Here is a 12,681-nt window from a genome sequence, read left to right as displayed (position 1 = left end):
GTGTAAACATCCCCAGTATTAGGGGGATAGAGACTGACTTATCCGGCCGCCTAGCATAAAAAATAGCAAACTTCCAATTCAGTGAGAGTACCCTGTCTCGGGGCAGTAAGATGGTGATAGAGGAAGCTATAAGAAGTCTTTCACTGACCTCAACTGCAACATACACACATACAAACACACACACAGAATCACACACCTACACAGAGACACACACGCAAATAGTCACATACACATCACACAGCCACATAAATACACAATACATATGCACACACAAAGACATACACACATATAGACACGCAGATGCACGAATACATATACATCACATAGGCACATAAACACACACATATACACACCGAGACATACTGAAGCATACTACACACATACATCATGCACACATGTACTTGTACACACACACGAATCAGGTGTAAATTTCAACTGTAGCTTGTGTGTACATTGCTTTGTGACTCTGGGTATGTGTCTTGATTCCTCTGAGCTACCCGCAGGCAACACTATGAACAACAATTCCATTCCATTTTATTCCTGTGATCTTTAACAAGCCACTACTATTGCCATCACAGTCCATCCCCTTTAACAGAGTACCACAACACAACCTGAAGGGACCGTGTCAGCAGCAGCAGCGCCCCCCCCCCAAATTTCAGTAAGATGGTTTTTAAAGCAAGTGTGAAAGACTTGCTGCTGATAACTGCCCTCAAGAGTCATACAGTCTTCTGGTGTGCTATGCAAGATATCCTAAGATTAAAATATGGGGATTGCCTCTCCTGATGGCTACGCTTACTGGTGTGACATTTTTCTTACCCATCAAGACACTTCTGTTTGTGAACTTCTCCCTGCTCAAAGACTCCATGAGTCTCTCCAGACACTTTTGTCACTGTGGCGACAGAAACCCAATTTTATAAACTTGCAGCAGGCTGTCTCCTTCTGTTTGTTGGTGAGGACGTTTTTGCTAACCACTGATTTAAACAGACGCCGTTTGAGTTTAGATAGTGTTGCCACTTAAAGATGGAATCATCTGTAAAAGACACCCACTTTAAAAATCTGTCAAAGAATATCTTTGACAGACTTCAGTGATCTTCACAGACTGAAGATTATATGCAAAGAGGCTTGCTGTCATTTCTGACTTTGGGATTGTAGATAAAACCAGAAAGAGGCACCCTTCCACACTACTATGTAGTCATGATTTTAAAATGACAAACAATACCCAGTGTGGGCAGTGCTGGGAGTCGAACCCAGGACTTTGTGCATGAAAGGCAAGCACTCTACCAACAGAGCTGTACCACTAGCCTCCAACTTCTGTTTCCTCCTTCTGGGCCTAGGATTTTACACTCCTAGGAATGTAAAAGGTGTGGATTCCAGAACAATGCTTTGATGTTGCTGTTAGTCCCATTCCATCGTGCAGTCAGCTCAGGGCCTTGACCCTGCTTTCAAACTCTTTGACACATGAAAGGGCTTGAATATTCCTAAGAGGAACACGTGGTCTATGAAAGCAGTGCTAACCTGTGAGCTTCCGAGTAATTTGTCTTTGCTATGTACTTGGGCCTTTATGTCTTGATCTTAAAGTCTTAACTCTTGCCTGTCTAGTTGTCCTGGAGGATTCTGATCAATAATGCTCAAATTAGACACCGATCTGCTGCTCTTAGCATTGCAGGCTTTTAACGTCACTGCTCAAGCTGCAGTGTGCACACAGGATTCACTGGAGATCCTGCTAAATGCAAGATCTCATTTATTAGGTCTGGATAGGGCCCACGCGTCTGCAACTCTGAGTGCGTGGTGGTGCTGAGCATGCTCTGTGGACACTGAGAAGCAAAGCATAAAGTCTCAGCTTCCAATTTGTAGCATGCAGTGTGACGTACGATGCACTCTTGTGTTAGTTGCGGGGCCTAGAATACATGGCATGCAATATGAAAAGAAGGTGATGCTCCTGCCTGGGTGCAAACTTCTCCTGGGGAGACATAAACAGACTTCTATTTACTCTAGATAGGGCACTGACAGATCAGAGAGATCATTCCACCTAATCCTGTGTTCCTTGGACCAGTGAGTTTAGCATAGTTAATTCCAGGAGCATGGGTGACTCAAAGGCAGATGACTCACAAAAGCTGCATCCCTGGTCTTCCCTACAGGACTTGTAGGGAGCTCAGCTGGTCACAGACTCTTCTGTCCAGTAATTATTATAGCTTGAATAACCTTGGGAGGGACTTCGGGCATCTTGTATTACTTCAGGAGCTTCCTACATCTCATGAGTTTCATTTCCTTTCTGAGTCTCCAGGAAGGGCTGTTTCACTTGGGAGGAAACAGCTGTACAACAGAAGGGAAGTAGAAGGTGCACAGACATCCATTTCCAGAAGTGAATATGGCATCAGCTTTGGCTGGTACCTGGCATTGGAAGGAAATAGCCATGGCACCTAGTTTTCTTGTGGCTTCATGTATAATGGGGGAAGTGAGTCTGATTTCCATTCTGTAGAAATCAGCTATGACTTTCACTGCCTCACGGTAAGTAATTCCAAGTCTGGAGAGAGGCTGCAGCTGGTTGGTCTTCCTTCTTTGAAGCCTCTCGTGGTACCTTGCACTCCGAAGACAGTCTTCCTGAGCACACAGCACATTCATGGGCTTGCCCTATGGATCCAGACAGCATCAGGTCATTGACTCTTGTTGGTGTTCCGTGGGTGAGCATCAGGTAGTTCTGAGAGGGTAGCCCTCCTCTGTGCTTTGGTTCCTTCTGCAGGATGGACAACATGGGACTTGAAAGTAACCGAAGAACATGATGGAGGCAGCAGGAAGTCCTGCCTCTTCCTCTTCTGGAACAGGAAGTTGTGGGCTGTCACATGGGTTAGATGGAACCTCCTACTGTGTTCTTCACCTGCGGTATCAGAGTGAATTCACTGAGAGTGATTGACATGACAGTATCATACACTCACACATGGTCACCACAAGAGCTCCTGGTGTGGCACTAGCAATAACTGCTGAGGAGTTACTGCTGACATGCCTGTACATGTGGATTCCAGAGTTTAGGAGTTTGTCCTCAGAGGTATTGTTCAGGCACGCATTATTATCTTACTTTTCCTGGAGTATACGCTGGGCTTCCAGATCCTTCCAGAAAGATCTCATCTTTTGTTATTAAAGGTTCTGCCTCTCAAAGATCATCTGTACCACACAGATGGCAAGTGTGTTTACATCTCAGGTTTCCTTGGCAGGGTAATTATATCCCCAGTGCATTGAAATTAAAGAGGGTGTGGGATGCTAAAGGCCACTGGAAGCTTCCTTTGTGAGGGACATATAATTCCTGTGACCACTGTAACAAACCCCATTCTGGCACTGGCCTTGAGTGTAACCTGTCTAGAATGTGTGCCCACTGTGCAGGGATTATCCCACCTCTTTGACTTAATTGAGCTCTGAGACTTGGAGAGGTTCCCAAGGTCAAGGTGCATGGCCCATGGTAGGTGACATCACATAGTGAGGGCCCATGCGTTGGCAGTGAGTGAGCATGCGTGGTAAAGATACATTTGCTCTGTAGCAGACTTTCGAGGCCATATATCTAGTCTTCAGAGACTGACTCACCTTTCAAGGTGCATCCATAGCTCTAAAAAGACATAGATCTGTTTATGAGGGAGGAGACCTCATGGTCTAGTCCTCTCTCAAAGGTCCCATTGGGAATGTAATATCAACACAAGTTGTGTGTGAACAAGTCATGTCCTGACCTCAGCACTGTTGTGAGTAGATCCTGAGAGGTCTTTCAGAAGAGGAAGGTAGGTTCCTGGGATATCTTGAAGGTTGAGGGTGTGGCTATCATCAGAGCATCGGAGGGCAGGGGCATGGTGGCCATGTCCACAAACATAGCAAGGCTTCAGCAAAGAAGGCGGATATGGTAGTACAGGTGTCTGAGCTGTAAGGTGACAGTGGCAAGCAAGGGCAGGCTAGGGTCTGAGGAAAAAGAATAATGCTGACCCCTCACAAAGAGCTTCCTACTGATGCCCTAGTGTGGGAGCTTCAGGCATTCCTTGATATAGGGGTGTGTGTAAGGGTCTCTGAGGTGGGGAGAGGTGGTCTATTCACCTCAGGATTCTTGGCTCTTTGTAGTATAAGAGTCCTAGAGGAGATTGAATAGTGGATTCTCAAAACATTACTGCTCTGCTGGCCTCTCATCCACACATGAGTTTTGGAACAGCAGCCTGGGATGCTGATCCAGTCCCACACTGGCTGGAATCCCATCACTACCTTGAAGCTTTTCATAGCATTTTAATAAGAGTGGTTTTCTTTTTTTTTTCTTTTTTCTTCTTCCTTTAAAGATTTATTTATTTATCTATTTATACAGTATTCTGCCTGCATGTGTGCCTACAGGCCAGAAGAAGGTACCGATCTCATTATAGATGGTTATGAGCTACCATGTGGTTGCTGGGAATTGAACTCAGGACTTTTGGAAGAACAGCCAATGCTCTTAACCTCTGAGCCATCTTTTCAGCCCAAGAGTGGTAAACTTTCAATTCCCTGGGACCTGAATCTAAATCCTTTGAGGGGCCAGGGGCATGATTCTCATGAATGGGATCATTACAGTGTGCTGATAGTTTACTTTTCTTTATGAAACAAGTATGTGATGGACAGAAGTAATGAAAACCTCTGCAAGTCTGACTTTGACACCGGTCAGTTTGTCCTCTGTGACCCTGAAGGGTAGAAGGGCTCACAATCCTAAAATAGTACCAGCAAGCTGTGGACATTTTAGGATGAAGTTAGAAGGTACCAGCCCGAGGACCCTTTCTAGTTCTAAAGCCTTTTGCCTCTGCTCCCTGATAGAGATTCTTTCCTGTAGGTCCATCTGCTTCCATGGCAACCGCTGACCCTTGAGGTTTCGTGTCAAATGGGAGCTTCCCACGGAATTTGCCTTCATCACAGAACACGACTCCTCAAAGTCTTCAACCCAACAATTATGGGTCCTGATTCCAAACTAGAATTTAATCGATACTCACTCATTAGGGCAAGTGTCTACCAGCATCTGCTGAGCCTAGCAACTGAAGTATTTATGACCAGACAAACCTGTTTTCACTGCCCTCTGTCATTGCTCCATCACAGCCAGCCAGCCATGCCTTGGACCAAAAGTTAAGTCATTCTGAACACAGCTTACAGAAGCTGTATTCCAATGATCTCAAGGAAAAGGGGGTTCTAGGAGTCAAAAACTCATATGAAACATTTACATCCTTCCCCAGCACACATCTTCACTTTTCAGGACAGCGCTGAGTTTACTGTGAATTTCTTCACTCTCCACTGGGGGCACATCATGAGTGGCACAGACATTGTTGGGAAGCCAGGATGAGGGGTGAACAGTGTCTTTCTCTAAAAGGACATCATCTCAGAGGAGCTATGACACAACCCCCAAAACAATCCATCCAAGAGCCTGCTAGGTCTTCTTCTCTAGCCAGGAACTCTCCTGAAGAGTGTCTCTCTGGTTCTCCTCGCCGCAGGAGCTTCCTGCATTGGGTTACATTCAAAACATTGAAAGGCATCAGTGTCTGTGTCCCCCCCCCCCCTCCCCAAAGATTCTCAGCACCAGAGCCTCTGGCTTAGCGGTTCTTAACCTATGGATCAAGAATCCTCTCGGGGGTCAAATGATCCTTTCACCAAGGGTCACATATCAGATATTCTGCATATCATATGTTTACATTATGATTCATAGCAGTAGTCATTTATAACATCAAAATTGTAGTTATGAAGTAGCAACAAAATAATTTTATGGTTGGGAGTCACTACAACATAGAAGACTATATTAAAGGATTGCAGGGTTAGGAAGACTGAGAAACACTGCTCTTACTCTTCCTAATTCCATTCTTCACAAACAGGACTAGCAGTCCTATGGATAGCTGAGTCTCCCCCCCCCCACCCCCCACCCCCCACCATCCCCCTGATGCTGGGGTCCATCACATGAAGTCATGCTGTGCTGCTTCTGGGACCACTGTCCCTACAGCTGTTGTTGGCATATATATGGGCTTGCTTCTCTTCTCCTGGCACCCCTAGTACCCAGGAAAGTTATTGATATCAATGCTGGTCACCACATGGCTCTATCGGAGGTGGAAAAGCTAGGGGCACAGCATGAGGCGGAGAGGGCTGAGAGGAGGCAAAGTGGGGAGATCTAGGCCACTGCAGGACCCAGCATCTGGGCCATTCTAGAAGAAATAGAGAAATAGAGGGCTTTGTGGTAGAGGTGCCCTCTCCTCACAGTGGGTGCTGGTGTGTGTGGATGGCTGAGGTCTGTTAGGATGCTTTGAAGGTTGTTTTTGTTTGTTTGTTCATAATGGATTTCTAGACCAGACTAGCCTTGAATTCCCAATGTAGCTGAAGACGGCATTGAAATTCCAATTCTCCTGCCTCTTCGTCCTGAGTGCTCAGATTACAAGTGCGCACCAACTGACCTATGTGTTCCTGGGGACTGAAACCAGGGCTTAGTGCATGCTAGGCACTGTACCAAAGGAGCTTATATCTCCAGTCCCTGAGCTCTGTGTGTAAAGCACTCTTCCCCTATGAGTCTCACTCTCAGGTTTAGGAGGAAGCTAAGGCCCCTTTGAAAGTCAGTTCTTTTCCTGACTGTAGTGGCTACCACTCCATGTGCAGACCCCAGGATTATGGTGGGTCTCCACCAATACACTGGAGTGAGAAAGATGTCCTGGAGGACTAGGATACACTTTGGGAGCATCGTTGCCCTGTGGACCATGGCATGCCACTCTATGCCATCTCTAGCACTGGCTTTCTGAAGACATTGATCAGAAGACAAGGGGCTCATGGGCATGCTCTCTAGGAGGTGCTGCTGATTTTAAAATGGAGCCCTGAGGAGGCAGGACTGGGGTGATGACAATTTTCACCCAGCCTGAGCTGGGTACCATCATAGCACATCACAGCTTCAGCATCATGGTGGTCACAGGAAGCCCCACCCCCCACCCTTGGACAGAGTAAATATCACATGGTAGAACCAACTCAGAACCGGCTGGTCCAGTGTAACGCTGCCCCTCTATGAGTAGAATCCAGCAGCTTCTGTATCCATGCCTAGGGCTGCCAGTCTGCTTGGGCTGCTACCTCAAAACTGCCATGGGCTAAAGTGACAAAACCCTCTTTCACCTCTGGTAAATCCCCAAATCTCTGGGTAGTGAGGCTTCTCTCTCCCTCTCTCTGGCTTCTTGCTGTGGCTCATGTGAAAACAGAGGGAGCTCTGGCTCCTTTCCTTTCTTATGGGGATCCTATGACCACCATGGGGATCCCCTTTTATGACATCATCTAAATTTGATCTTGTCCTATAGGACCTCAGGATGTCGTCACAGTGTAGATTAGAGCTTCAGCATGTGGAGTGATGGACACATCTGCTCCATCTGTACCATTTACTGCTGGACCTTCCTAGGCATGTCCACAGAGCACATCAGGGCCCTGGAGATTCTGTTAAAAGCTGTGGACCCTGATACCTGCCATATACATATGTCTGGTAAGGAAGACCCTTCTTTCTGTTCTACGTGCATCTCTCCAGATGGTTTCTTTGACCATCACAGGGAACCATAATGGGTAAACAAGCCTCCATAGCATATGGCCGGAGGCCTTCTGGAAACCCAAGAGGACTAAGGTCCAAGTACTGATTGGGTCTGAGTTCCCAGGTCCACGGCCCTGGAATATAGGGCACTTGTGATCAGGTTGTAGACTATACTGAGTTAGGTTGTATTGGGACTAAGGTAAGGGATTGCATGAAGGAACAGCACACAGAAAGGCAACTGGGTCACAGCCTGGATCAGAAAAGAGATGACATGTGCCCAGAGATCCAGCACCCTCATGTCATCAGGTGTACACCTGTGTACTCCTCCAGTCCAGGCCAAGTTGGTAGCTATCCCTACATCTCATCAGCTAGTAAGCTGAAAGTCAAATACAGGATGCGTTTTGTTTGTTTGTTTTCTTGTGTTGTTTTTCAAAACTGGTTCATTGGTCACTGATACAATTCCACTGGCCACAAGACCTTGGCCTAGATGACCCATGGTGAAGTCACTTGCCAGGATCGCCCTGAGGTTGGCACAAAGCAAAGGAAAGCACACCTGCCTCCTATACTTTCTCGCAGGCAGGCATTTAGATATCATGTGCTCACTATAGTTTGGAGTTGAAAAGAACCTTCTAGAATGCGTGTTCAACTTCAGTGACTTGACCTGAAATTTCCAACTCTTGACTTTTGTCCAAGGCCAGCCTGTTCCTACCCCTCCATAATGTCTGTGCTCACGCCACACAACCCTTTCTTTGGTATAATATCTTGAGTTTAGCTCTCTGCTTCCCGCCCTTGTGCCTTTACACATATTGCTAATACTTCCTTCTGTCCCCATGGGTTCCTCTATTATACTCAAGTCTCACATGGGTCATTGATTTCTCTCAGGTCACAGGAGAGGAAACAGAACAATAAAGGACACAATGGCCACCAGGGGCCACCCAGCCATGAGGTCAGAGGAATCACAATTTGCCTTCTTGGGTATCTAGCACATCTCAAGCTCTATACCAATTAGAGAGTCCACGCCATATTCAGTCATCACTGTAGCCAACCCCAGCTACAGCGATGTGCAGGTTGAGTATCTTTTACTTGAGACGCTTTAAAATAGAACGGAGTTCTTCTTTTGTCAAGATTTGAGAATATTTGCATATTCATAATAAGAAATCTTGGGAATGGGACTCAAATCCAATGTGAAATTAATGTGGTTGTCACATCTCAGAGTGTCCAGCCTTTTGACCTTGCAGTGTGACAATGTCATGTACAGATATGTTATGTTGCATTCATAGATAGCCTGGAATGCATGCAACCTGCTAGCCATAGCTTGGACATGCCCATACACTCTCTCTATATATGTAGCCAGACGGTAATAACAGTTTGCTCTGACTAGAGACACATGAAGGAGTGGCTTCCTGTGTCTCTGTCAAGGATGTCCTGGTCCTCAGAGCCAGCCCAGCTTGTGAAATGGCAAGATGAAAAGGCTCAAGGAGCAAGGTGAGACATGGAAAGGAAAGAAAGTCATCCTGCCCTGTAGGGGCGTGGTTCTGTGCTTTCCCTTGGCATTTGGGTCTCAAGACAGGCCCTGCTGCCCATAGTGTAGCCCTCACCCAGTGCAATCCTCTTTACTTTCCACCCTGTAAATGTTCATACTCCCTCAAATGGCTTCCTGAAGCCACCTCCCAAATAAACTACATGCCCCCAAAGACCTGGTGATCCAAAGTAAACCAAAAGAGATCAGTGATTTGGCCGACTTTACAGTGCAGTCAATAATGAAGCTGGGATCTGAGTTCAAGGACCTGTTTCACCCTGTCCTGGTTCCAGAGTGTAAGGGTGTGACTGAAACCACACCTATTAACAAGTAAGCCACCCCAGATTAGCAGATGGATGGGCCCCCACAACTGTGCAAGCATAAGCCCTCAAGTCTGAATGCATTGCTAGGTAGAGAAGGAGAATTAAGACTGTGGGTGGGATTGAAGTCGCTACTCCATCTAAGAGGCAGTTATCTTTTGGTGTGTTTGACCAAGAGGAAGGGACCAGGAGCTCAAGGATGTAGCTGGAAATGCTAAAAACTGGGGCCTCCCTAGAGAATCCGAAGGACCGTGGTCCTGGCAATGCATGGATGCTGCTACCCTCCAACATACAAGATAACATGTTTGTGCAGACATGCCACCATGATGTTTGATCTTCACTGTCAACTGGACCAGATTTAGAATCACCATGGATACACACCTCTTTGTGTATGTGTGTGTGCGTGTGTGCGTGCGTGTGTGTGTGTGTGTGTGTGTGTGTGTGTGTGTGTGTGTGTGTGTGTTTGAGATAGTTTCCACAAAGGTTTAGCTGAGTTAGGGAGGCCCAAGCTGAATGTGGGTATCACCATATCATGGCCTGGGGTGACTGTATAAAAAAGGTAGAAGTGAGGAAACTAGCTTCATTTCCCTCTCTCTCTCTCTCTCTCTTTCTCTCTCTCTCTCTCTCTCTCTCTCTCTCTCTCTCGCTCTCTGCTTCCTAACTGTGGATGCAAAGTGACCACCAGCGTCTCAGGCTCCTGCCACTATGTCTTTCATGCCAAGATGGACTATACCCTCAACTTGCGACCTAGAACAGACCTTTCCTTCCTTAAGTCACAACAAGGAGAAGAGTAACTGATATACCCACGAGCATGTGGCACTTCCTTAGGGCAGCCATAGAAGGCTACCACCCCATCCCCACATGGGTTTTGTGGATAAGGCTCAGATGTATTTTTTAATGGTATCTTATGCCCACTATCCCATCCCCCCCCCCAAGAAGATCTTGGCAATGTTTGTGGACACTGGGTAATGAATTTTCTTCTGAAGACGTACACCTGGTGTTTTAATCTTTTCTAAGCTGGCTCACAGCATGCTTTCCCACCTGGGCTTGGGGAGGTGCACAGCCTGAGGGGCTGCACCACCTGGATGTGGGCTGATGAGCTTGCACCTCACAAAAGCTTCCATCTCTCCCCTCACACTCCCAGAAAGCACATAATTGCCCCTCCGTTCCCAGCAGCTCTCACCTATGAGGTGAACAAGCCTGCAAGCATGAAGCTTTCCTGCATAGAACGGCTCCCACCTGCATCTTTGGCAAACACAGGGAGTGCAGTCAACCATTATGTAAGGAAGGGAAAAAGTGATTATCCGTGAAGGGCCAGAATTTTAATAACTGCAGAAAGAATTGTCCCTAGAAGAGAGCAGCTAATATGAATAAGCGCTAGGCTGATTGTTTGGGGGATCAAAGAGGGGCAGTTTTGAATAGTAAACTTTAGAAATTCAGCCCAAAGGGAGAACGCCACCTTGTCTGGAGCTTAAGATGAAACTCAGGGGAGTTGAAAGTTAGAATAAGAGGCAACTTTCTCGGGAACGCCACCCGGTCTGGTTCAGACCCACTTGCTTTATGACCTTGAGAAAGGTCAAAAGGAACTGGATGTTCCTCCCCAGCCCCTGGGGCAGAGGAGGACAGAGGGAAAGGCTCACACGGGAACAGTGGTGGGAGAGGGTGAGGAGGAAGCAATGACTGCTTCATGCTGGAAGGAGAGCTTAGAGGGCCTGACCATTCACTTGAATCGGGTTTTAATGATCACCCTCCTTGCCCTCCCCCCCCCCTCCCCAGCTCTAAGCATCGTCCTTGTTATCTGACACGGAAGGATGAACCAGACCCTGGGGGAGTCCGGTGCTGCCAGCAGAATGAAAAATAAATGGACCCTGGAATGTGCTCAGAGGGAACAGCAGGGCGCTGCAGGGGGTAATCTCGGGGCTGCAGAGATGACCTGGGAAATGACTGGTCACTGGGCAAGCCCTGCTGCTGCCTCCCCATGTCCCCCTCACCCTTTCCTCCCTCTCTCACTCTACCCACTTCTTTCTCTTCCTATGCCCTGTTCAGACTGAACCTTCCAGGTGCCTCTGGCTCTGCTTTCCTTCACAATAAAAGCCTTCTCCTCAACCATACTTAGATTTTTCACTCAGAACCCATCCTCGTATAGCTTTAATTCACTGTGTCCCTTTCTAAAAGCCCTTGTTTTCTTTTATACCGTGGGCAGTACTTCTGCCTGGCATCTTCTCCAGGGCTATCTAGTGACCCTGGCAATTAAAGTTTGGTGTCCCAAAGGGACCCGTACAACATGCAAAGACTGGAGGGTTGGGTGGTCCAGTTAGTGGCCTAAAGGGTACACTGGAAAGGCTAGTTGGAAGTGGCAAGGACTTGAAGGGTACCCTAGCATGGGGTAAGGAAAGGGTGGACACTGTAGGGATATTGGAGAGGGGAACCGAATGGGATGGGATCAGCCTAAAGGGAGAGTAAGCCACAGGCTGTGACAGGGACCAGCTGCAATCTCCTGCCCAGCTGGCTAAGGGATAAACTCGCTGGGGATTTTGTCTGAAAGTACAAGTGCCTCATCCCTGGAGCTGTGGAGAAGGGAGGCATACCAGTAGGTATCCAACAGCAGACTTGCTACGGAGACTGCTTGAAGTGTGGAGACTGCCATGCTAGCGGATACACGGGGAGAAGCTGGCAGGCAGCCGAGGCTGTGCTGAAGTGATTGGAGTCCAGAATTGACCTGCAGGCACAAGAACACATAGAGACCATGATGGCGATGCATTATCACGGAAGGGCAGCATCGGCCACACAGATGAGGTCTGAGAATTTTCCTCTGTGCTACCTAGGGATGGAGAGTCCAGATCTGTGCTCCTAGGTGGACTCTTCTGACCCTCCTTGCAATTACAGTGACCTCTTATTGCTTCGTCTCTTGAGGTGGCTGTGTCCCTGCTCCAATTTAGTAGCTGGATTTTAAATTTTTAAATGGTAAAATTACATTTCTAAGCTCCAGCTGTAAAGGAATTTACCCTTTGACTGTTAATTTCCACACATATTTTAACGTGTGAACTAGAGAGTTCTATATTCTCACGGTTTATGTTGTCAGAAACTCAAAATACTGGAGTTTTTAGGGAGAAAGTCTGGGCTCTAGTGGTTCCAACAGGCTCCTCCACCTGTGCCCAGCATACCAATTTAAAGGTCAAGTTATGATTTAAAAAAAAAAAAGGAAGGGGGTTATTCTATATGGTATTCCGCATACGGCAAAGGAACAAATAAAGAGATCCAGTGGCTGCTTATCTGACCCCAACATACAAATCAGCCTTTGTGGTCCTGACATAGGTTTGAGTTTAAAT

Source organism: Acomys minous, assembly GCF_964271855.1.
Source record: "Acomys minous genome assembly, chromosome: 4".
Taxonomy (NCBI): Eukaryota; Metazoa; Chordata; class Mammalia; order Rodentia; family Muridae; genus Acomys; species Acomys minous.
The sequence above is the reverse complement of the archived record's forward strand: the minus strand, read 5'-3'. Positions refer to the sequence as shown.